At 43.3% G+C, this 23,306-nt stretch overlaps 1 protein-coding gene and 1 pseudogene across 2 annotated transcripts in view; both read right to left on the bottom strand.

Annotated features, from left to right (window-relative positions):
- LOC309701533 (protein NLRC3-like) overlaps positions 1-23,306 on the bottom strand; it is a 232,642-nt gene that overhangs the window by 25,027 nt on the left and 184,309 nt on the right. The gene's annotated exons all lie outside the window — the stretch shown is intronic.
- LOC309700387 (NACHT, LRR and PYD domains-containing protein 12-like) lies at positions 1,027-22,823 on the bottom strand (annotated as a pseudogene). Its single transcript has 10 exons — positions 22,508-22,823; positions 21,408-21,698; positions 18,156-18,255; positions 13,560-13,691; positions 13,118-13,252; positions 11,253-11,494; positions 9,362-11,145; positions 7,118-7,291; positions 4,849-5,028; positions 1,027-1,138 (listed from the first exon to the last, which is right to left on the bottom strand). The product of its transcript is annotated as an NACHT, LRR and PYD domains-containing protein 12-like (transcript).

Here is a 23,306-nt window from a genome sequence, read left to right as displayed (position 1 = left end):
GAGAAAAAACTCTGAATGTTTCACATTAAAGTCGTACATTTCTAACAAGAGTATTTTAAAGACAGAGTCACTGATGATCATCTTCTGCCCAGTAAAACTTTGGTTTTCCTCATGTGAGTGTTAATGATGCACAAAGACTGTGAGTGCAAAGAGGGAGCGAGGAGGATGACAGAGAGATGGTACAGGAGCATCAAGAACCCGGCGAGGAAATGAGCAGAAGGACTTTGGAGCCTGTTGGATTGAAGCTTTCACAGAGACGTGTTTGACTGGACACCACCAGGACAGACTTTTAATCCCAGGATTTGGATGAGCTTTCTGTCTTTATGGTCACAAATGATGCTGTAACTCTGTGAATGTCCTGGAACTGTCAGCAGTGTGGTTACGTCCTTTTGACCTGAGTTTCCACAGCTCTTATAACAGCAGTGTACATTCACCTGCAGGTACACGCTGCCTCTGCTTCAGCTCTGTTTATGAAGCACAAACTGCAGGAACCAAACTCAGACTGGCTCATTTCAATCATGTCTGCTTACAAAGACACTTTGAAACTCTTATCAGTATGTTTCCTGTCCTACTAGGAGGGATCAAACTCTGGACCTTTGTTGTGGATCAGTGAAGGATGCTTAGAAATCCCTCCTGCTGCCTGAGCTTGAACATCATCAGCACTTTAACACTGAGCAGAGGGACGTGGAAAAGGCCTTCTGTCTTTATCTGACTCAACTGTTTCCTTATGTGGGCTGAAGACAACACAGTTGTAGACTATATTTATATGAAACATGTATATTTAATGCATTTAATGTATTTGAACCATATTTAATGCATATTACAGGATGTAACAGCTGCATATGTGTCAACAATAATGGCTTTGATTTTGCCCCCTATGAACATTTCTGTAGCTCCGCCCCTGCAGCAAACGTGTGTGAGAGCAGCCACGGCCCGCTCCTCCATGGTTTCATTCACACTCATCTCATACTGAACACACACACTTTGTAGGAATCATCAGTACTTTGACTGTTTCTCAGGTTAGCTTCAGGTTAGCCATTTAGCATTTCTCCAGTCTGAGTCACAGAGCGTCACATGACGTGACAGAAGCTGATTGGTCAGCTGCAGTGATGGTGGTGGAGCAGCATTAATGATGATGCTGTAGAACAACAGGAACACGGGGATATCAGACTGTTAGTGGGTTTAGTCATTCCTGCTGCACTTTGTCCTTCTTATTGAAGTGAGCTGCTGAGAGCTCACACTGTTCTCTGTAGAAATGATGTCAGTCTGACTCGTCACATGTTTGGAGGCGTGTTTGATGTTTGCTCTTCTGGAAACTCTCAGTATCAAATATGGAAGATGCAAAGGAGACACGCTTCAGTCTGTATGGACCCGTTTCTACATGTTTGTACATCAGCTTATCAAATCCTGTCTGCTGTCTTCATTTATTACTCTTCACCTGCTTCACTGTCACTGTGTGGGCGGAGCTGCCTGAGCCCCGCTGTTAGGTTTTGTATTGTTGATTGTCATTTATGCTTAGAAATATTTAACCATATATGCTTAGAGGTGTATAATCAATTGCGTACTGATAGGATGTGTGATCTTTAGCAGGCTGCAAAGTCTGGGTGTGTATTCCACACTGGAATGCACACCTACATCCTGGGAGCATGGGAAGAGGTCGTACCTTGTTTTATTGTTTTATGGCAGGATAAACGTGGCTGTATCTGTTTTATGCTAAGTGCCTTTTGTTTAGATGAACTGTTGGACTTCCAGACCAGCAGGTTTAGGGAAGTCATTTATGGGGTCACACTCTGACCCCCCCCCCACACACACACACACACACACACACACACACAAACAGTATTCTTTGTTCACATGTATACCTATGTAGACGTCATATGTTAATGACCCTATGCATAGGGATGGGTATTGATAAGATTTTAACGATTCCGATTCCATTTTCGATTCTCTTATCGATTCTTTTTTTTTTTTTTTAAAAAGGAGAACACTAAGGTCGATTAGCTTAGAACTTTGTTTTATATCTTCTCTTTGAACAAGATAGAAATTTAGGAGTAACATGGCCTTACAAACCCAACAGTGAGATCTTAAGAGATACAGCCTACGGCTCTTCAATGTGGTGTCACAGGGTCCCCAGGAAAAAAAATTGTAAATGTAAAATAATAAAATAAATATTCTTCTGTAGCAATAACAAAGTATAACATAAATTGTTCTGTGGCAATTACACAAGAATATCCAGTAATGTCCCTGCCTACAATTAAACACATTCACTTACCAAAAATCGGGGGCATCTGCTGTGGCAAATGGGTGCAAGCCTTTGACCACAAACTTAGTCACTGCTCGGTGACATTCGTCTATCCTGGCCTGAAAGGAGACGCTACCGGTAGACTGCAGTGAGAACTGCCAGCGAGCGCCAGCCAGACTCTGTCTGTCTCTCTCATCATGGTCACCTACATGTACAGTAATGGCAGGTCTTGTAATAAGGCAGATTGCGCTTACATAATATGCACTGTTAGTTGATTATTTACCTGCCGCATTAACGGGAGAGGACGCGCAAACGTTACCGCTGCTGCTGGTTGAGAGTCACGAGTCCGGAGCGGAATTAAAAACACGTGTCATCGCGTGTTTTGTGAGCAAATGCTTTTGCATATTCGTAGTGTTTCCTCCCTTAAATGAAATATCTACTTTGCAAGTTGCCCTGTTGTCATCGGTTCTCATAAAGTATAATCAAACTTTTGAGCGTTTGAGCCGCTTAGGCGCCGTGTTTCCTGCCAGGTAAATGACGCGCCGCAACGTGGTGACGTCATTCGGGGCGACTGGAATTGATAAGGGAATCATTTGCAAAAATGGCAAACGATTCCAAGGAATTGAAACAGTGGGAACCGGTTCTCAACAAGAACCGGTTTTCGATACCCATCCCTACCTATGCATATTCATGTAACCACAATAAAAGGAGTGCAATGGGGAACGACACTTGGCTCCAGGCAGGTCTCCCTCATGCATAACTTTCTGCTTCTCATTTCAGATAAAACTGAGGTTATTGTACTCGGCCCTGAAAAGCTTAGAAATATGGTATCTAAGCAGATTCTTACTCTGGATGGCATTACCTTGGCCTCCAGTAATGCTGTGAGGAACCTTGGAGTCATTTTTGACCAGGACATGTCCTTCAACGCACATATTAAACAAATATGTAAGACTGCGTTCTTCCATTTGCGCAACATTTCTAAAATTAGAAATATCCTGTCTCAGAGTGACGCTGAAGAACTAGTTCATGCATTTATTACTTCCAGGCTGGACGACTGTAATTCATTATTATCAGGAAGTCCAAAAAACTCCCTGAAAACCTTCAGCTAATCCAAAATGCTGCAGCAAGAGTCCTGACAGGGACTAGAAAGAGAGAGCATATTTCTCCTGTTTTGGCTTCCCTTCATTGGCTTCCTGTTAAATCCAGAATTGAATTCAAAATCCTGCTCCTCACATACAAGGTCTTAAATAATCAGGCCCCATCTTATCTTAATGACCTTGTAGTACCATATCCCCCTATTAGAGCACTTCGCTCTCGCTCTGCAGGCCTACTTGTTGTTCCTAGAGTACTTAAAAGTAGAATGGGAGGAAGAGCCTTCAGTTTTCAGGCCCCTCTTCTGTGGAACCAGCTTCCAGTTCGGATTCGGGAGACAGACACTATCTCTACTTTTAAGATTAGGCTTCAAACTTTCCTTTTTGCTAAAGCATATAGTTAGGGCTGGACCAGGTGACCCTGAATCCTCCCTTAGTTATGCTGCAATAGATGTAGGCTGCCGGGGGATTCCCATGATGCATTGAGTTTTTCCTTTCCAGTCACCTTTCTCACTCACTATGTGTTAACAGACCTCTCTGCATTGAATCATATCTGTTATTAACCTCTGTCTCTCTTCCACAGCATGTCTTCATCCTGTCTTCCTTCTCTCACCCCAACCAGCAGATGGCCCCGCCCCTCCCTGAGCTTGGTTCTGCTGGAGGTTTCTTCCTGTAAAAAGGGAGTTTTTCCTTCCCACTGTCACCAAAGTGCTTGCTCATAGGGGGTCATATGATTGTTGGGTTTTTCTCTGTATCTATGAAGCGCCTTGAGGCGACTTTTGTTGTGATTTGGCGCTATATAAATAAAATTGAATTGAATTGAATTGAATGAGTAACAAGAAGAACTTTGCCTACTTTGTGTCTTGCTTGCTGTGTAATTATATTGTCTTCAACGTTCCAGCGAATAGGTTCAAGCTACAAACCTATCACCCACCCACACAGAAACATTTCCTCTCTGGAGCTTAACTTCTGCTTCATCTCCGCCTCTTTTCTTCATCCTCCACTTCTCTTTTCTCTTCTTCGGTGTTCTGCAGCCACAGAGCCTCACAGCCGTTAGCACGCCCATACCTGAGCAGCTAGCATTACCCAGCATGCCGTGCAGCAGTGTCAGTTTGTAAATGTGCAAGAATTCCTGCTCCAAACTGTTTCACAGAGTGCTGTGTGCCGTGACCTTTGACCTGCTAAAGACAGTCAGCTGTGGATTATTCATTGTTGTGTCTGATACTTAGAACTGTGAGGAAGAAGCTACACAGTTAATCAGGGTCCCCTCTCTCTGAATCAGGAAAGGTGGGCAGGCCGCGTGTGGGCCGCGGGCCATACGTTGAGTATCACTGTTTGAAATGTGAACATTGTTCTGCTGCAGTCAATGGACTAAACCAGAGAAGAAGAAAACAGACTTTACCATGAAGATCCTCAGTGTGGATCAGTATAATATCAGCCTGATGTCTGCAGTTTAGTGTCAGCACAACTTTCACATCATATTCATCTCAGCACAACTAAAACATGCTGACTGACCTCAGAGTTTCAAATCGACATCGTGGATTCTCCAGGAAACCACACAGATGCTTCACTCCTGAACCCTTCAGGTTGCTGTAGGTTCCACTCAGGTCCACCTCTGTGGGATACGAGGGGTTGGACTTCAGTGCTGCTGCCAGATAATCAAGGCCAATATCTGACAAACCACAGTTCTTCAATCTGTATAAAGAATGAAAGATGTAAGTTTATTAGACAAAGAGCTTGAAATCATTCAGTGTTTCATCATCTGTTCAGAGCTGAAGAAGGTTCAGAATGTAGAAGTTTAGAAAATGGAAACTCCAAACAGCTGAAGCCAACAGGAAGCAGCTTCAAACAAACACAACAAGAGAAAAAACTCTGAATGTTTCACATTAAAGTCGAACATTTCTCATAAAAACAGGACAAAGACTTGAAAAAGTCGTGTTTTTCCTTCCAGGAACCACATGGCTTCACTTTTAAAGGTGAAGTGTGACAGAAATGGACATATTTGAAGTCCAACACCTTTTTCCAGTCACATTATTAAAGCAGACAAACTACAAGCTCATTTTCATTCCAACAAGTCATCTTCTGACCTGGACTAACAACACTGGTCTCTATGTGCAGCTGGCTGTGAGACCAGTGCTCAGGGAGCGTCTACAAAGTGCAACACTGAAAGAACATCACACACTCATTTGCTTCCAGCACTTTCACACAATCATCTACTGTCATCATTCATGTTTCTGCTCCTCTGGATTCACACGGAGCCTCTGCTCATGCCGTTGCCATGGTGAATCATAGTATGTGGCTCCATAACTCAGACTGAGCATGCTCAGAGCTGATTGGCCTGACTCTGATCAGCTGATCTAGAAGAGGAAACTCTGCTATATGTACATTATTACATCTACACCTGAATCACAACACTCACACAAATATATCAACTGTGTTTAATATTTTGGCACGTAGATCATTTATGTGCTTCAGCTCTTCTTACATTTTACCACCAACATGTTTCAAAAGGAGCAGCTTTTACTTTGAAGGCCAGCTGTCTGTGTTTCCTGTTTTCATTGTTGGATAATGAAATAAGTCGATGCTTCAGTGCTTTGAATTGTGTTACACAAAGCAAAGTTTTCTCGTTGTTCAGGCAGAATCGAGCGTTGAAGAATGAATTCACACGTCAATAAACATTTTCATCAGCACAAGCAGGACAATGAAAGCAGGAAATACCCCAAACTGCCATTTCTCATTCTACAACTTCAACAACTGCACATGAATTATACTTCATACACAGACCCACAGTCTCTGATTGCTCTGAAATCTCACTGACAGCCAATAGAAATAAAGAAAAGTCCAGACTGACAGTCTCTGTGGGGTTAGGCAGTGAACTGCTCACGCTGCGTTCAAGTGCATCACAAACTATTGGAATTGGATCCAACTTTGTGAAGCAGATTTTTTCTCAGCTGCTGTTTTGAACATTTCCTCATGAACTGTATTAAACTCTGTAAATGAACTGAGAACTATTTCTACATTTGAAACTATGGATTCATTTTCCCGTTCACTTCTGTACGTTAGTGTATAAATGAATGTTAGACTGGGCTCCATGGAAACACTTGGACTGGTCTCAGCTGCCTTCTTTCTGTAGTCCTTTCTCTTCTCCAGCTTCTGTTTGAAATCCTCTCACAGAGCCTGAAACCTGCTTTGCTGTCACGTTTGGGCCTGTGTTCCTCTGCTTTAACACAAACCTCACCACAGCAGCTGTGTGGGTCGTCTCTGTAGCAGCCCGATCAGCTTCTGATACATGAACATCATCACAGCTCCTAACTTCACCTTTATTAGCTTTGACATTCATGTCTTTCTTTTCTCTGTCTGTTTCCACACAAGCTCAAAGTCTCTGCAGCCTGTTTTTATCTGCTATCATCAGATCTCCAACAGCCTCATTCACATCCCTCACACACTCTACAGCCTCACCAGTACTGACTTCATCTTCACTGACTGATGGAGCACAACATGAACCTGTGGAGGCTGAAAAGCTGTCCTGACAAACATCTCCCCGTCACCACTCCTCTTCTGTCAGCCTTTAAATGAACCCTGCTCAAGTCTGTCACTTCTATTTGGAGCCAAGAGGAAAAACTGTTGTTCAGTCGTTTGGAAAGACACAACATTTCTGAAAGCACTCAAACTTCTTCACATTTGTCTTCAGACACATCCTGAACATTTAGGAACTAAAGAACGTTTCAAATATCAAAGATCAGAAATATAGAAAAACAACAACAGCTGCAGTCAGTGAACTCACCTCAGAGTCTCCAGTCGACAGTTTGGACTCTCCAGTCCAGCACACAGAAGCTTCACTGCTGAATCCTGCAGCTTGTTCTCACTCATGTCCAGTTCTGTCAGATGGGAGGGGATGGACTTCAGAGCCGAGGCCACAACTTCACAGTGAGTCCCTGAGAGTCCACAGTCAGCCAGTCTGTGATCATAGAAAATACAAAATGTGTTATTATAAAAGCAGAAAGTCTGCATTATAAACACAGACTGAATGTATATGAAGACAAAACAGAGTGAGGTCATAATCTGATGAACATCTGCTCTTCACATCTGTGCTTCAGCTCCTCTTACTGTGTTTGACATGACACAACGATTGAGTCTCTCTCAGACCTGCAGACTTTTAATGAGAATCTTTGTTTGGCTTTAATCTGCAGATGAAGGAGGAAGATGGTGTCACATTTAGGCTTCCATAACGTCCACAGTCTGTCAGTGAGATCTGATCCAGAGTCAGAGTGAAGACACACATGTGGACTGTTTCCTGTCTTGAATCCAGAACATTTTGAATGAGCTCAGCTCAGTGAAGAGTTCCAGCTGGAAAGACGATCTCTGTTTGCTACCTGCTGCTGTCAGGTACGACTGTTCACGTCCACACTCAGGAAAAATCTGCTGACTGTCACCAAACGGAGCAGAAATCTCATCACTGGACAATAATGATGAATGAACTCAGAGCTGCTGATATCACATCTGATTTCAGGGGAACTAAACACAGAAATGATTGGCTCATTTTAGCTTTCTGTGCCATTAGTCTGCAGGTTTATCACTAGTTGGCAGAAACAGACTTGTATTAATGTTCAGCGCTTCAGTGTTTATGACTCCAGATCCAGGTGACAGCAAGTCAAAATGATGTTACCTGTCTGTGTCCAGCAGCAGCCTTTGAATATTGTTATAAACTCACGTGGATCAGTTTGTCTTTGATTGGTTTGTAAAGTTCAAATTCATTTATATTCATCAACTCTAAATGAAAAATGTTTTTCTTCTTCTATGTTTATTATTAGAGTAACAAATTCTTATAGTTTCCTGTTGTTGAGAATTTCAGTGTAAAACCACTCGGACCTGTGCATCACTGCACACTGTGAAAGTATTACTGCAGTTTAATCTATAATCCTCATCAGTGTGTTTACTGGACTGTAGTCAGACCTCCGTTATACCAAAGGAAACACTGAACGTCTTCAAAGTCACAATAAATTTATACTAAATGCTAATAAATACTGGAGTGTTAGAAAAGATGCTTCCAGCGTGTTTGTCTTTGATAGGGTTTATTCTGTTCGTCTACAGTCTGACCACTTGGGGGCGCTTTTGTCTCTTTTGCTCTGAGCCTTGGGTTTATTCAAACTGATTTTAATAAACTATTTTCTGCAAGTTGAAGCTTCATCTCCATCTCCAGTGGTTGTTGCATATTTTATGACTATATTAGTAACAGTCAGAGAGTTTAGATTAAATTAGATCTTCACGTTTGATTTTTGACACAACATAAATGGTGAGCCAGTGTCAGAGGAAGTGACAGCATCCACCGAGGACCGGGGGGAGTGGGAGGACTGGGGGACCAGGCCAACAAAAAGGTGATCACTGATACAGGTCAGCAAACATTTGCTCATTTGGTGTCTTAGAGCAGACTCCGCCCAGCTTTGTCGTCCATGGTTGCTCTTTCAAAGGAATCTAGTAACATATTATTTTACTTAATGATCTACTGACACCACTGACTATGCAGGACAACCCCACGTCTGGAGCCAGTGCACATGTGCAGTTCAATTCCTGGGCAGGTTCTGAAGATGGCCAAGCTGTCGAGGACAAAGTTACTAATGTGAAGCTAATGTGGTTAACAAAGATCTTCATAACTATGTGGAGCAGAGTGTGCTTTCATCGTGGAGAAATCACACTGAAGAACTCGGCAGACATTTTGGGGGCCTTTCTGTTTGTTGCTACAATCTGCAAATTTCATTAAAAGTTTAATAAACTATCATCTGGTCTTTATTTTTAGTTAGCACATACCTTAAAAACTCTAAGCTGTAAGCTAATGATAGTTACATAACAGCAGATGCATGCTGGTGCAATAAGCTGTATGTTTTATTTTTGATCTGATTAGTCAAATAATCACAAAAATAATCGTTTGTGGCAGCCCTAGTGTGACCTCAAATAAGAAATGATTGCAGTTTATGACTGAGTAACTAAACTATCACCAACTGATAATATTAATGATCACATCTGGACTCACCGAGCCTTTCTGAAGTTCCTCACAGCTGGAATCAGTCTCAGTCGTCCCTCCTTTGTTGTGTTGTACTTCTTCAGGTCCAACTCATCCAGAACCTCCTCTGACATCTGCAGCATGAAGGCCAGAGCTGAGCAGTGGATCTCAGAGAGTTTCTTTGATTTGTTCTCTGACTTCAGGAACTCTTGGATCTCCTGAGATAATAAGATGTCGTTCATCTCCATCAGACAGTGGAAGATGTTGATGCTTCTGTCAGGAGAGGATTTTGTCTTCCTTCCTTTTAGATTCTTGATGACTCTCTGGATGGTTTCTGGACTGTTCTCTGTCTGACCCAGCAGACCTCCTAAGAGTCTCTGGTTGGACTCCAGACAGAGGCCATGAAGGAAGCGAACAAACAGGTCCAGACGACCATTTTTACTCCTGAAGGATTTTGTTAGTGTTTCCATCAAAAAATTGTCCAGAGATGACTCTTTGTATATTTTTTCCCAAGAAGTCCTTCAGCACCTCTGACTTCCTGTTGGTGAAACAGTGGAACATGTAGACTGCAGCCAGAAACTCCTGGATGCTCAGATGAACAAAGCAGTAGACTGGTTTCTGGAAGATCACACACTCTCTTTTGAAGATCTCTGTACAAACTCCTGAGTACACCGAGGCCTCTGTCACATCCAGACCACACTGCTCCAGGTCTTCTTGGTAGAACATGATGTTTCCTTTCTCCAGATGTTCAAACGCCAGCCTCCCCAGCTTCAGAAGAACTTCCCTGTCAGCCTCCGTCAGCTCCTGTGGACTCGTCTCATGTCCCTCGTGGTACTTGTTCTTCTTCCTCTTTGTCTGAACCAGCAGGAAGTGTGAGTACATGTCAGTCAGGGTCTTGGGCAGCTCTCCTCTCTGCTCTGTAGTCAACATGTGCTCCAGAACTGTAGCAGTGATCCAGCAGAAGACTGGGATTCTACACATGATGTGGAGGCTCCTGGATGTCTTCATGTGGGAGATGATTCTGCTGGACAGCTCTTCATCACTGAATCTCCTCCTGAAGTACTCCTCCTTCTGGGCGTCAGTGAAGCCTCGTACTTCTGTTAGCCTGTCAACACATGTAGGAGGGATCTGATTGGCCGCTGCAGGTCGGGAAGTTATCCAGACGAGAGCCGAGGGAAGCAGATTCCCCTGGATGAGGTTTGTCAGCAGCTGGCTGACTGATGACTTCTGTGTGACATCAGACAGCAGCTTCCTGTTGGTGAAATCCAATGAAAGTCTGCTTTCATCCAGGCCGTCAAAGATGAACAAAAGCTGAGAGACAGCCAGCTTCTCTGCTGTGACCTTCTGTAATGTTGGATGGAAAACATGGAGCAGCTCCAGAAGACTGTACTGCTCCTCTCTGATCAGGTTCAGCTCCCTGAATGAAAGCAGAACCACCACACTGACATGTTGGTTCTCCAAGCCCTCTGCCCAGTCCAGAGTGAACTTCTGCACTGAGAAGGTTTTTCCAACACCAGCCACGCCGTTGGTCAGAACCACTCTGATGGCTCTCTGTTGGTCAGGTAAGGCTTTAAAGATGTCCTGGCACCTGATTGGAGTGTCATGGAGGGCGTCCATCTTGGAAGCTGTCTCCAGCTGCCTCACCTCATGTTGGCTATGAACCTCTTCACTCTGTCCCTCTGTGATGTAGAGCTCAGTGTAGATCCTGTTGAGGAGGGTTCTACTTCCTGTTTCATCACTTCCTTCAGTCACACGTTCACATCTCCTCCTCAGACTGATCTTATGTTCATCCAAAACCTCCTGCAGACCAACATCTGCTGAAAGAAAGAAAAACAGAAAGAAAACTCTTCAATGTCTGAACAACAACAAGAAGTCCAGTTTTCAGAAATGAGTCCATCAGCAGACAGATGTTCAGTCTTACTTTGTACACAGCTGCTCTGACTGGCTGTCTGCAGTCCAGCTCTGCTTCTGGATCTTTCTCCACACTGGGGACAGGACCAGTCTCCTGATGAAGCAGACTGGTCCCAGTATGAGGAGATGCACTGTCTGCAGAACCAGTGTCCACAGCTGGTAGAGACTGGATCCTTCAGGACGTCCTGACACAAAGCACAGCAGGACAGCTGCTCCTCCTCACAGACACCACTCCTCTTCCTCTTCCTCCCTCTGTGAACACATTTCTTTATCACTAAAATCATTGACTGTCAGTGACAAACATCCAGATTTGATGACACTGTGCAGAAGCTCTGATGGTCACAGAGAAAAGTCAAAGTGGAGAAACTTGTGTTTGAGTTCAGAATCCAAGTTTCCTTTGCTGTTCCTGCCTGTCTTATTAAACACAGAGTGATCAGCCTACAAACTCCACAGTAAAAGCCTTCATCACAGAGCTGATTATGTCCTTCACTGGATGTACTGGAAGTTTGGGATCCATCACTTTCAACTGACCTTTGACCTCCTCTAAAAACTGTTGTGGAGCAGCGGTGTCACATTCAGAGCTTTCAGCTTTATTTTGAAAGAGTTCAGTCATCAGGAAGTGAACTTCTTGGTTCTGATTTTCTTTCTATTCTTTTACAGAAGTGAAGAAGAAGAACTAAAAGCTTTGAAATGATCTGAGTGATATTTTTGAACATTGCCACCAAATTGAGTTCAGCCTCCAGCAGTAACTTTGTTTCATGATGCCTCCCTGATGATGTGATGTTTGATTACAAACCTGTTTATGTGTTAGACATTAATCACATGAACACAGGCAGAAAAAAGAAGCCAATGAAACAAATGACAGAAACGTGTTCATTCACTGCCATGATCCATATTTTCTATGTACAGATGTTTGTAAAGAACACGTGTGCAGCGCTTTGTTCTGAGTATCTGCTGTCAGCACACAGTGCAGCAATAACTACAACCACACGTTTCTGTAGATCCTGAACATCAGCCTGGAGGAATCTGACCTCAGGTCTGCACACAGAGGAGCTTCACCTCTGGGATGATGCTGGCTTCAGCTCCTTCTACAATCAGGCAGAAGCTTCTGCACCATCAGGACACAAACAGAGAGGAGCTTCTATCCTCAGACCATCCAAGTCCTAAATCAGAACATGCTCCCCTCATAGCATCACCATCAGGGTTTAAACAGGACCTTACATCATGTTCTTGTCTCACTGTCATATTTCAGATCATACCTGATTCATTATGACGTCACACGCTGCTACACTGATCCTGCTGCTTCATTACTGCTGATATTACTCTGCTCACTCTGTTCAGTTACTCTGTTTACATCACTTTGCTCATTTGCTTTGTTCTGCTTGCACTGCTCTGTCAGTACATGCTGTGCTAATGTGGCACAAAGCACTTTAACATTACATCTGCACAATGTTTCATTATTTCATTTAATGATTGTTTCTAATGTTTTGTCCAGTCACAGTAGCAGCTCAGCACATTTCACTGTGTTGTACGTGTATGACGATGCCTGTGACAAATAAACAGCCTCGGACTCTTCAATCTTCTGCATTTCTTTGGAGATCAGCTCAGTGGCCTGTTGAGACCATCTTTCTATTTCTGATGACTCAGTTCAGATTATTATCCTGATACTTTCTTTTAAAATGTGATGAAATCATTTATCTGATGTTCTGACACAAATACACCAAAACAATCCCAAACAGCACAAACCACCACGTTACACACAGTGTAATAAAAATACAGGCAACTACAAATAAAAACACTTTTAAAATATAAACTAAAATTACAAAGTGGTCACAGAATTTCAAACACCTGTAAATGAGTCAGCAGCTCTCTTACATGGTCAGCTGAGCTCCATGATTGAAGAACATTGTTGCTGCAGGTTCATCACTGAACTGTGGAGGAACTTTTTCTTTGGACCAGTCACTCCTCACAGACACACAGCTGGATGCTGGAGACTGTGACCTCTGACCTCTGCAAACACAAACACATCACATGAATTACTGATTAATCTCTGTTTAAAATCTTTTAAGCAGCTGCAAACACACAAACTGGATGATGTGATGGTTTCTGTCAGTAATAGTTGTCTCAGATTAGAGTACAGACGGCTGCAGAGACGTTCACAGCAACAGAGAAGAAATCATTACCTTGGATTGCATTACTACTACGATTGATACTAGCATTATCGTACCCGGACCACCATTAGGAATCATTTATGATGTCACTGGTAGAACACATTTATAGAAACAACCTTTGAACTCTGAGTCAGCAGCTCTCTTACATGGTCAGCTGAGCTCCATGATTGAAGAACATTGTTGCTGCAGGTTCATGACTGAAATATAGAGGTGTGTTTCTGGACCAGTCACTCCTCACAGACACACAGCTGGATGCTGGAGACTGTGACCTCTGACCTCTGCAAATACAACCACATTGCATTCATTTCACATCAATTAGTACACCACAAAAGGCATGCAAGAAACACAGTATGAAGGCAAACTTCTGGCTTCAATAACATTCAACAGGTCAGGTGGAAACTTTTCTCAGATTTGATTCATGTTTTTATAGAACGATCCAGCTAAAAAAAATATACCATTAGGTCAGGGGTCAGCAACCTTCAGGACCCAAAGAGCCATTTGGAGCTAGTTTCCACGCAAAAGAAAACACTGGGAGCCACAAATACTTTTTGACATCTAGAATGAAGATAACACTGTATATACTGTTTTTTACCTTTATGCTTTGTGTGAACAACTAAGGTGTGTTGCTTATGAAATCCATGAAGTGCTACAGAGAAAATTACATGTTATTTATGTAATGAACACATTTGAACTCTTAAAGAAATATAACAAAAGGAAAGACACCCAGCTGAACTAAAATGATGTAGCAAACAAAAACTGCTGTGAGCCGCCACCCTTATATCTCCTTTGGGCTTTTGGAGCCTTGACCTGACTTTTAAAAAACAATTGGAAAAAAAGCTCTTTGCTGCTGAAAGATGAAAAATAGATATTTGCAAAATTCTGCCTAAATATGTATTTTACCTGGTTAATGTGTGTGGCGGGGCGTGGTCTGCAGCGCCGCTGCAGGGGAGGCGGACGCACCTGAGCGGCACCCGCAATCACGCCTCGCCGCCTTAACGTCTGTGCTGTTGTGTTGGTGTGTGTCGGGCTGTGAGCTGCAAAGCTACAGCCGGCTGTGTGCGTACAGCAACCGTGTGTGAAAAGTGGTCAATAAAGAGAAGCTGAAAAGCGTGTTCATGCAAACATCGTCGGGTCTGCCGTGATATGTTTACAACGGGACTTCTGCTCCTGAACCTCTGCGCACAGCGTCTGCAGGTCGGGGCTGTACGAAGTCACTTTCATCTTTACAGGACTGTAAGCTGTCGTCTGTGAGGCGTGAGCAGTGTTTGTTTTTAACATAGTTCACGGTGGAGAACAGCTGCTGACATAATGTGGATCCGAAGATCCATAACTGGCCTACCTGGGGCTGAAAGTCTCGATAAATGCACGGCGTTTCGGCGGGTACACCGGCTTCCACGAGTGTGACGCTTATTTGAACGATCAAAAAATAATAAAATATAATTTTCTTTTTATATTTCAATATCACAATAATCTTCCAATTTAGAACTACAAGTTAAAAAAGAACATAAATAAAATACACTTCAGCTAAATACTTCTAATTTATTTTCCCAAACCACGAGGAGCCGCACTGTAAGGACTAAAGAGCCGCAGGTTGCCGACCCCTGCATTAGTGTTAGTCAATGTTGCAACTGAACTGAAAAACAAAAGATTTTGGTCAGGTCCAAAGAAACAAAGTCACTATTAATACAACACAACCCCCCCAAAAAGAGCCATGTAGACCCCGGGCTCTATGGGTCTTGTGCTCGGAGCTTGTTCCTGTGCTGCCATGATTAGTGCCTCTGTGCTGTCTTTCAGTCCAGCTTTGTTCAGCCACTGGTAGGATTTCTGGATGTCAGCCACTTCCTCTGCCTGCTGGTGGTGCAAACTGTGTTGTTCTGAGTTTCATTGGACGTCTTTGTCCAAAGCACCAGACAAAGGGCAAAGTAGATGCATTTGCATCAGCAGGAAAATACACCCCAAACTAGCATCATCATTATACAACTTTAACAACTGCCACTAAATGATACTTCATACACAGACCAGTGTTAGGTTAAGTTATGATGTCACTGGCAGAACATTTATAGAAACAACCTTTGAACTCTGAGTCAGCAGATCTCTTACATGGTCAGCTGAGCTCCATGATTGAAGAACATTGTTGCTGCAGGTTCATCACTGAACTCTGAAGGTTTTTCTCTGGACCAGTCACTCCTCACAGACACACAGCTGGATACTGGAGACTGTGACCTCTGACCTCTGCAAACACAAACATCAATAACTGATCAGTTCTCTCTGACAGCCATATGATCAGCTGATCCCTCTGTGATATTGTGTCTGCCTCATAACGCTGACAGGTCAGCCAATCATCAGCCAGTTTTTTCTGTCTCTGAATGAACTCAGTTTGTTCTCAGCTCTTCTCTCTGATTCTGCTGCACTGACTTCACTTAAACTTACAGAGTTCAGATCTTAGCAAGAAAACAAGTCAATAAAAATCAAACTCAGATCAAACAGTTTGAACCAATCACAGATCAATGATTCTGTCATGGTTATGTTGAAATGACTAATAAAGTTAGTAGTGTTCTTACATTATTGCTGCAGGTCCATGACTGTAAGGTGGAGGTGTTTGTGTAACCCCGTCACTTCTCACAGACACACAGCTGGATGCTGCTCCGTCCTCTTCCTCCATCTTCTTGATGTCAGGGTGGAGTTAGTCTGAGAGGTAAACACACACACTCAGAGGTGCTGTTGTACTGGAAGCATCACACTGACGGCTTTCTAATGTTGGAGCTTTGGCCCTAAAGTCCAAACCAGTTATTTTAGAGGCTCAAAGTCTTTAAAAAACACCAAAACCATCACATTATTTAATAAGTACATGATCAGGTGGATGAAGGAACTCAGTGTGTTTGGGATCATCATCATGGTGAGGAGCCCACATGTTACGGCTCCTTTGGAGAGAAGCTGAGGATCACTGCAGGAAGTGAGCTCATGAAACCAAACTGCTGTTTGTGAGCAGGATGACTCTGTTATTGGACCTGCTCTGTGTTCTACATATGATCAATACTTCAAATATCTGTAAACATCTCATCTTATATTTGTTGCACTTGGTCACATCTGTCTTTAAAAATAGATTTTTAATGTCACTGAGAGTTCTTTTCTACCTTTATTGATTTATTTTGGAATAAATTAAATATAAAGGTGCCAAAAACTGCCTGCAGCTTCTGCTCTGTGACAGGAAACTACTGTCAGGCTCAAAATGACTTCAGATTATTCATCACAGAGTGTTTATAGGTCACAGGACACGTTACAGTTTTACTGTCGATGTTTTAGTTTAAAAGAATGACGTGATAAGATCTTACTGTGAATCTGCGCGCTCATTGGCTAATACCCTGAGACTGACAGGTGGTTATCCAATCAGCGTGCGGCCTCACACGGACATAAAACTCTTAAAGTTTGTTTCTGAAGGGATTTTCAGATCAGACCTGATGTTTCTGCCTACAGCCTGTTTACCGATATAATCAATATTAGATATCAGAGCAACAGAAACCTCGGTGATCAGGACGCCGGGACTGAGAACAGGAAGTGGCTCAAACGTCGCACTTTCATAAAGGCTGTATCCCAATTCAGGGTCTGTAGCCTTAAAGCATTTTAAGGCCGATTACGTCACATTGGCGCACCGAAGGCTTTCCCAATTCAAAGGCTGCTCGAAATGCGTCCTTCACAAAGATGTCTAAAATATGTTCTCCTTCATTTCTGTCAAACAAAGCTGTGTGAAACGTTTCCAGCTGTTAGTATCATGGTTGCTAGGCAACCGGGGCAGCGCGACGGAGGCTAGACCGCCCATTTCACAAGCCTCGTACTTCCGGCCTTAGCGGTCCTTGAGTACGTGGCCCTTGAGGATCGTTGAGGCTGCAGAACCTGAATTGTACAGAGCCCCTCTGATGACATGGCCCAAAAATAAATAAATTGTGGCCACAAAATACTATTTCGTGCCCTCGAAATACTATTTTCGAGGGCACGAAATAGGTATAACGTGCGCATGAAATGCTAATTTGTGGGCATGAAATGGGTATAACGTGGCAATGAATTACTCATTTGTGGCAACAAAATAGATAACGTGCGCATATCATATTGATACAATTCCTGGACAGCTGCGTAGAGACACAAGCATGAGAGTAGGCTAAACCTATACACCGTGGACAGAGACGGTATGAGTGAGTTTTATTTTAGGCTGGGAATGAGCTACAATGCATTTTGAAAAGCCTGCAATGCAAGGAACCATTATTACGGAGAGACATTTAAACAGGATACTGAGAGCCCAGTTGCTTTACAGGACCTGGACGCCGGGATAGATTTTATTGTCAACCAACTGCAAGGGCCTGGGAAGGATCACGGTTATTGGTCAAGTGTTTCGTGCCCACAAATTAGCATTTCGTGCGCACGAAGTAGTATTTTGTGGCCACAATTGATTTATTTTTTGGACCATGTCATCAGAGGGGCTCCGAAGAATTGGGATACAGCCTCTGAGATAGAAAGTGTGCGACCGTGAACTCGACTCTCTTTATGACACATACACACACAGACACACACACAGACACTTGTTTTCAGATTTTAGTGAGGACACCAAAAAGCCTCAAAAATATCCTCAAACTCGTGAGGACGGCCATTTTGTGGGACTCTATTAGCCCACATAGTAGCATACCAACTCTTTGTCCTCACAAACATGTCTAAACAGGTACACACACACACACAGACACACACACACAAACAGGTTTGTCAGGTTCCTCGGCTCGTTCTCTGCGTTCAGTCCATTGAAGGTGATTATTGAGCCAATCACAGCTACAGAGCTCACTGTGACTCTTCTTCTCTCTACAGTCACACAAACAAACACACTCAGAGACTCTGACAGCAAAACTACAACAATGTGGTGTTAACACTCACCCTGCCTCAGCTCCACCGTCCTCCTGCTGCTCTGACGGAGGCTCAGCTGTTTCTCTTCCTGTTCCCACCTGCTCGGGTGGCTCCTCCCCTCTGCAGTTACAGGAAATCAGGTGTGTGTGTCTCTTGTTGAGACTGGTTCTTCCTGCTCTCTATCATCACATTGGGTGTTTCCAAATTCAGGGAGAGGATGCTTCGAATGCCACATTTGTAGGAAATTGTATCACATGGACGCGACGAAGGCTGTTCAAATTTGAAGTCTTCCAAATGCGTCCTTCATTTCCCTGAATTTGAAGGATGGGTCAGGTGTGTCCTTTGTGGCCCAACATATCCCAGGATTCATTGCGGGCCATACAGGAGATATTTTTCTGATAATGATAGTGATCGAAGTGGGAGTTAATGCAGGAGACGAACACTTTCAAATGTAAGTATATGAAAATCTGGTGGTGCAAAAGTTTTTATAGCGGGTGTGTTGTTAGGCTCTGGGCATCTGCATAGACATGTTCTTTTTTTGAGAATGTGAGGACAAACTTGAAAGAGAGACACTGTGAGAGTGGACACATCCACACTGCTGCTGCATCTGTGCTCACCACGATGGCCTCCTTCAGAGAGATGGAGGACTCACTCTGTCTTCTGGCTGATGTAAGTGTTCAGCTTTGAACAGCTGTCGTTCCAGCTGCTTTTAACTTTGTAGTTTCACATTTGTACAGACTTTATATTTTTTATAGACGTGTCATAAACCAGTCCTTAAATCATTTTCATTATCACAGATACAGTCTACACTCTGCATCATGAGCTGGTCAATATCGCAAAAGTTGTAATTCGTTTCATGTTTCATGTAAACTGCTCTGAGGTCACAGTGACACCAGCAGATGTAGTTACAGCCTCTCTGTCCCCACCATCCCGGCCCACGTAGACCGCAAAGGCCGGGTCCTCCGAAGGATGCAGCCGACGAATTGGAACACAGCTCATGTCTGACAGCAGTTTGAAGAGGAAATGGATTCTGTTCTGTTCTTCACTCATCACCTACCTGACAGCTGACACCTCACACCTGTTTCTCAGCTGCAGGTCAGACAGAAGGACACACAGAGGATGGAGGGAAGGAGGATGGATCTGCTAGTCTGAAAGTTGGTATGTCAGTTTCTGGTCAAGTTTTTGTTCAACAGGAAACATAAACAGAAGCAGGATTCATACCAGCCTCCACTTGAACAGCAGCCTGCTTAAACTGTCTGCGTGTCTCTAGCTGATCTCTGTCTCCTGCTGATGTCACAACGTCTCCGTTTTATTTGAACACTGGAGGTGAAGATGGCAGATTGTTGGCTAAAATGGATGTCTGTGGCATCCTGCATTTAATGTTCAGCATCTTTGTGAAAAACCCTTTAAAAGTTGTTTAACATGTCCAAAAATCCAAAACTGTTACAGATTACAAAGATGTTGTTTCTATGAGCTCAGGCTGTACTTGCTAGTTCACATTTCGGTAGTAATGTTGATGATGAGGATCATTATTTGTCATTGCTTTAGTTTTTATTCCACTGTTTCAAGGACATGCACTTAGTAGGGACAGCGGACTGGACAGGTCTTCAGTCTGTCTCGCTCTAAGACAGCTGGGTTAGGCTCCAGCGCCCCCGCGACCCTGAAAAGGATCAGCAGAAGTGGATGGATGGAGGGTCAGTTTGTCAACATTAGAAAAACAAACATACTACCTGCCTTAAATGTGAAATGGACGGGCTTTATGTTTGCTCGTTGTTTGCTAAAGAGACTTTTCTGCAGCATTTCTCTCCCGACTTCTTTGTAGCACCTTTCACTGTCACACATTTGATCTTTACAGCAGGGCTGTGCCATATCATATACCATACTATAGAATTTTGACATAGTAGCTATATAATGTTACTCCTACTTTATAGATCTCCATCACCCGATCCTCCGAAAACCTCTTGGAGTTGGCAGCACTCGACTGAGCCATTTTGTGCAGAAGAAGATTAAAATGATGCTTTAAACTCCAGATGTTATCTGAGCTCAGATCCTAAAGCCAGACCTCTGCATCTTCATTCTTGTGGAAAAGCAGAGCAGATGTTGTTTTCAGGAGGATGCTGCTATAATGGCTTTAGTTCCTTGCAGGTAATTATGACGACAGCGGAAGCAGCAGGAACAACAAACAGCCCAAACTAACAGACAAAATATTAATGAAAGTCCAACCCAATCTCCTCCATCCCCGTATCCTCCACTATTTGCATCTTCATCTGTGAAACCTGCAGAGCAGAAACAGTGTGTGGACAAAGTTAGCCGGTATGCAGACATGTTTGCTTTTGTTACAGGAGTTTGAAACACATCTGCAGCTCATTCAGAGGCTTTGGGGCCGTACACACTTCATTTTAAATCAGTACAGCCGATCTCACAGCTGCTGGATGTTTCTTTGAATCATAAGAACATTAAGACAAACAAGATGATCATGAAAATCATATTAATGATTGATTTGGCCTACGTTTGATGCTGAACTGCAGTAGCTCCTGACATTGTGCTTTTATTTCGTCTGGGTTAGTTTGCAGCACTGCTGCACAGTTTACATTAAAGTGCACTTTTGCAGAGCAGACGACCCCCTGCACGACTGATGGGGTGAACCAAGGCCCTGCATCAGACAAAGAAGCATTATTTCAACTGTGAGTCATGCAAAGCAGCTCTAGTAGAGTCCTGTAAATGAACAGACTGGATCCCTGTAACGTACCACCTCAGTGACCAGTGGAAACATTCAAATGTTCAGGTAGTCATCCTAACTGACTTGGGGTTTCTGCCAGTGTGTTACAAGTGAAGCAGCTCGCCTGGTCTACACACTGGGACTCGTTTCTTTAAATCACCATTAATACAGTTTCAGCTGCTGACACATTCACTAGTGGGTAGTAATTAAAGCATGCTGCACCACTCATGAGTGCTATCATTCAGCACTCTCATTCATTTGTCTTAAAGCTGGTAATTAAACTCCCTGATGCCTCACTCTGTCTCACTCTTTTCTGTGTGTGAGAGAAAGAAGATGCAGCTGTGTTTCTAACAGCTTCTCTGGAGGAAGCCCTGCAACTCTAGAATCTCACCTGAGTCTGTGCCTGTGAGCTTGATGGAGTGCCTGAACTCCTTGATGACTCTCTCACCACAGATGCTGTGGTTGGCTGTAATCTTACATTCATATTTTCCTGTATCGCTGATGCTGATGTTCCTCACAATCACAGAAACGTCTCGCTCCTTCATGGATGAGCGTCTCAGCTCCACTCGGCATTTGAAGGACTCGTGCTGATAGTTCTCATCTGAGTGATGGCTTTGGAAGAACACAGAGCCGTCTGACTCGAGCTCGGGTCTGCTCCACTCTAATGCTGTGATATCTGCATCTGTGGGTCCCCGACACTGAAGAGTGACGTCTTGTTCAGACCTCACTTTGACATCTGTGTGGTCTAAAGTGAGACTTCACTCAAATGTGTGCTCAGATGAAATGATCAGAAGAGTTTCGTGATGAGAACTTAGAGTCAGATCAATATTGCTGCAGTTTATTACTCAAGACTATAAATTTCTATAATTCCATAACTATGAGTGTAAGATTATTATATTATCTTATGCCACGTTGTACCCCTAATTAAAGATTGTGAAATTATTATGTAGTTTTAGTTTGCATTATTCTCCAGACTTAGAAGAAGGTGATAACTATTTGATTTATCAGACTGATTTGTATTACATCAGACTGCTGATTTATGGTGAATGAATGATATTGTTTTATGATGCATGATACTGCTGAGTTATAAGAAATACTGTTTTCAGAGAATCAAGGCCTTATTTGTCTGATTAGAAAAGAACAGAACATGCTGCACAGGAAGCCGAGGTCATAACTCAGGCTCACTGAGAGAGAAAGAATGTGGATGTTTAGCTTGGAGGGGCTGAAGCTATAAGAATGTGAGAAACGCTCAGACACTTGGAGATCAGGCGGACACCCTCCCGCGCTCATCTCCCCATCCGGATGGTTTATGGTCAAAGTGTTTGTCTGGAATAAAGAGATTGTTGATTGAGCATTTATACACCGAGTGCTGTTCTTCCTTCAGCCCAAAGATCAAAGAACTGGAATATTTAACATGAGAAAATCAAGAGGATTTTTTGCATTTTCTGTATATTTTGCAGTAACAGCAGTAGTAGGATGATCCAAACTCACCCGAGGCCTCACTGTGAGCTTGATGAAGCACTGAACGATCTCTCGTGCTCTTTTTGTTCCTGAACACAATCCGACACTTGTTTGTGCCGTTATCGCTGATGATGACGTTCTTCAGAATCAAAGTGAGGTCTCCATCCTTCAACTCCACTCGGTCTCCAAAGGACTCAGGCTGCTGTCTTTGAAACAAGTTACGATAGAACAGAGGATCCAGGCCACGTCTGCTCCACTGCAGCAGGGTGATGGCTGCAGCTCTGGGACACGGACAGCGAAAGGTGGCCTCTTGTCTGGGCGTCGCTTTGATTTCTGTGTGAGTCATGCACACACACACACCATCAGTGGCTCTGATGCCAATAGACCTGTGTCTGTTTCTGATTGGTCAGAATCGTAAACATGGGAACACTGCCTCTTTCATGTGAACACACTCTTACCTATTGATTGAAAAAGTCTGGGGTAATTTATCAAGTTGAAAAGCACCTTCATGTGACCTCTCATCAGTAGGAGTAACGCAGCTCAGACAGGTAGGTGGGGTGAGAAAATAGAAGGATTTAAAAATAAATACAAGAACTTGGAAATGTTTTCACTGCCCACATGTTTCTATATCAGCACTGCCAGTGAATTTTGTCCCCCCTTTCCTTTAGTCTGTGTGTTGTGGCGTCTCCCCGTGCTTTCTTTTCCTTTTCTCCCTCCTTTTACCACCAATACACCAGCAGATGGCCGCGCCTCCCTGAGCTTGGACCTGCTGGAGGTTTCCTCCTGTTACAAGGGAGTTTTTCCTTCGCACTGTTGCTAAGTGCTTGTT

This window comes from Aulonocara stuartgranti (assembly GCF_965226115.1).
Source record: "Aulonocara stuartgranti genome assembly, chromosome: 23".
In the NCBI taxonomy this organism is placed as follows: domain Eukaryota; kingdom Metazoa; phylum Chordata; class Actinopteri; order Cichliformes; family Cichlidae; genus Aulonocara; species Aulonocara stuartgranti.
This window is presented reverse-complemented; position numbering and strand designations above follow the sequence as displayed.